This window comes from Equus asinus, unplaced genomic scaffold (assembly GCF_041296235.1).
Source record: "Equus asinus isolate D_3611 breed Donkey unplaced genomic scaffold, EquAss-T2T_v2 contig_195, whole genome shotgun sequence".
Classification (NCBI taxonomy): Eukaryota; Metazoa; Chordata; class Mammalia; order Perissodactyla; family Equidae; genus Equus; species Equus asinus.
The window spans coordinates 1,687,501-1,690,000 of NW_027224844.1; the positions used below are offsets into that span (position 1 = coordinate 1,687,501).

Genomic DNA, 2,500 nt, shown 5'->3' on the forward strand with positions numbered 1-2,500 from the left:
AGAGACGCGGGCGGGCGGACGGGGGCACGAGCCGGCGGCACGGGCGAGGGGCCCCGCCGGGGAGGAGGGGGGCGGAGCGGGACGCCGCCACGCGCACGGCGGACGCGTCGCGGCGACGCGGGGGAGGAGAGGGCGGAGGGGCGGCGGCGGGCGCGGCGGGGCCGGCGGTCGCCCCCGACCGCCGACCTTACCCGCGCGCGTCCCACCGCCTCCCGACACCCGCCCCTCCGCCGCGAGCCGCCACGGCCCGTCGGGCGGCGGACGCGGCGCCCGCCCGCCCGCCCGGGGCTCGGGGCACACGGCGCGGTGCGGCCGCGACCCAGGGGAGGGCGCGCGGCGGCGGACGACGCCGCGGCGTCCCGCGGGTCACCGCCGGGGCACGCGTCCCCGGGGCGCGGCCCCGCGCACGCGACTCGGCCTCGGCGCGAGCCACCCCGACGGGGCGAGGCCGGGGAGGGGTCACGGTCCGGGACCCGGGCGCGCCGGGGACCGGCGAGGGGCCGGCCGGACGCACCGGGACGGACCGCCGACGGGGGCGAGCGGCGACCGGACAGGCGGCCCGGACGCGGGCCCCCCGAACCCGGCGGCCCCGACCGCGCGCCGCGGGACCCGTCTCGTCCCCGCCCCGGCCACCCCGAGGCCGCGTGCGGCGCGAGGGAGCCCCCGAAGGCACCGTGGCGGCCACGGGCACCTCGGCGCGAGCTCTCGCGTCTGTCTCTCCCTCGACTCGCGGGCGGCGGCCCCCACCCCGGGACCCCGCGCGGCGCCGCCGCCGCCGACCCCCACGCGCCTCCGACGACCGGGCGCCGGGGCGCGTGGGAGGAGGGGCGGGCGCGCGGGGCGGAGGAGGGGCACCGCGTCTGCACTTAGGGGGACGGAGGGCCCGGGGCGGGCCCTGCGAGAGACCCCCAGCCGCGCACCCCGGGGCAGGCGACACCCACACCCCGGGGGCGATTGATCGTCAAGCGACGCTCAGACAGGCGTAGCCCCGGGAGGAACCCGGGGCCGCAAGTGCGTTCGAAGTGTCGATGATCAATGTGTCCTGCAATTCACATTAATTCTCGCAGCTAGCTGCGTTCTTCATCGACGCACGAGCCGAGTGATCCACCGCTAAGAGTCGTACGAGTTTGAACGGCGGGGTCCCCCCGCAGGGCGGGGGAAGAGCCCGCCCCTGGCACGGCACATCCCCGGAGGGTGCCTCCGGCCGGCCAGAAAGGCACAACGAGACCAGACTCCGTGAGGCCGGAAGGTTGGACGACGGGGCGTCCGGCACGGGCCCCGCGGGGCCGTGCTCGGACACCCCACAGGCGCCCGGGGGCTCCCGCCTCGCCCGAGGACGCGGGGGCGCGCACACGCCCGCGCGCGCACGCGACGACACGACGGCCGCCGGGGACGCCCCCTCCCGACGGCCGCCGCGACGGCGGCGCGGCGCGGCACGGCGCGGCGCGGCGCCCCGGCCCGGCGAGGCGGAGTCTGGGGGAGAAGGGCCAGGCCTCCCGACTCCCCGCGGGCCCGACCGCCCCGACCCAAGGCGGACGGGCGAGGCCCCCCAGGGGTCTTTAAACCTCCGCGCCGGGACGCGCTAGGTACCTGGATGGGGGGAAGCCAAAGCAACGGACGAGGCGGAGCGGGTAGTGCCGCGCGGCCACCGCCTCGACGCCGCCCGCGCCGCCCGCGGCCACCCGGGGACGGACGCAGGCCTCGGCGCTGCCCGCCCGTGACCGAACCCCACACCGCCGGGCGCCGCCGACCGACGAGCCCACCGCGCCCGCGGCCCCCTCGACGCCGGGCGTGCCCCCCTCGCGTCCGACGCACGCCACCAGACCCGACCCGACTTTCCCCCGGGGACCCTCCCCGCACCCGCGTCCCAGGCCCCTCGCCACGGAGGGCGAGGGGCTGCGGCGGGGAAGCGGGGAGCGAGCGGACAGGGCGGGGGTGGTGGGCGGACGTGGCCGGCCGGACGCGGGCGCCCGGGGCGCCGAGGGCGGGCGGAGACGCGGAGGCACCGTCGGACGGACGACGACGCCGACGGCCGGGGAACGGCCCAGGGCGGGCGACGGGAGGCGGCGGGCGGCGGGCACCCCGCGTGAGCCGAGGCTCCGAGGCCCCCGGGGGACCTGACCCCGGGGACTCCGCGGGGGCTCGCGCCGCCACGCCGCCCTTCCCGAGACGCGCCGAGGGCGCCGCCGCCCGCGAGAGCGGGGGACGGACGGCGCCGGAGACGGAGGCGCGGCGCGACAACGCCGGCCCGCCTCGCGGGAGACCGGAGGGCGCGGGGACGGACGCGCCGGGGGCGGCGGCGCGGAGGACGCGGCGGCCTCGGAACGCCGGGCGGACGGAGGCCGGAAGGGGCTCGTGGGCTCGCCGAGATCGAGCCCACTCCCTCCGGACCACCGCCGACCCGGGACCGAGGCGCGCCCGCGCCTCCCGCGCCTCCGGCCGGGCGCCCGCGCCTCCCGCGCGCCCCCTCCTCCTCCCTCTCTCGAACCTCTCGCGACCA

General features: G+C 81.3%; 1 non-coding gene across 1 annotated transcript; it reads right to left on the reverse strand.

Moving 5' to 3' along the window:
• Positions 1 to 966: 966 nt before the first annotated feature.
• Positions 967 to 1,119, reverse strand: LOC139043231 (5.8S ribosomal RNA). The gene has a single exon (XR_011500287.1). It is a non-coding gene; the product is annotated as a 5.8S ribosomal RNA (ribosomal RNA).
• Positions 1,120 to 2,500: the final 1,381 nt, after the last annotated feature.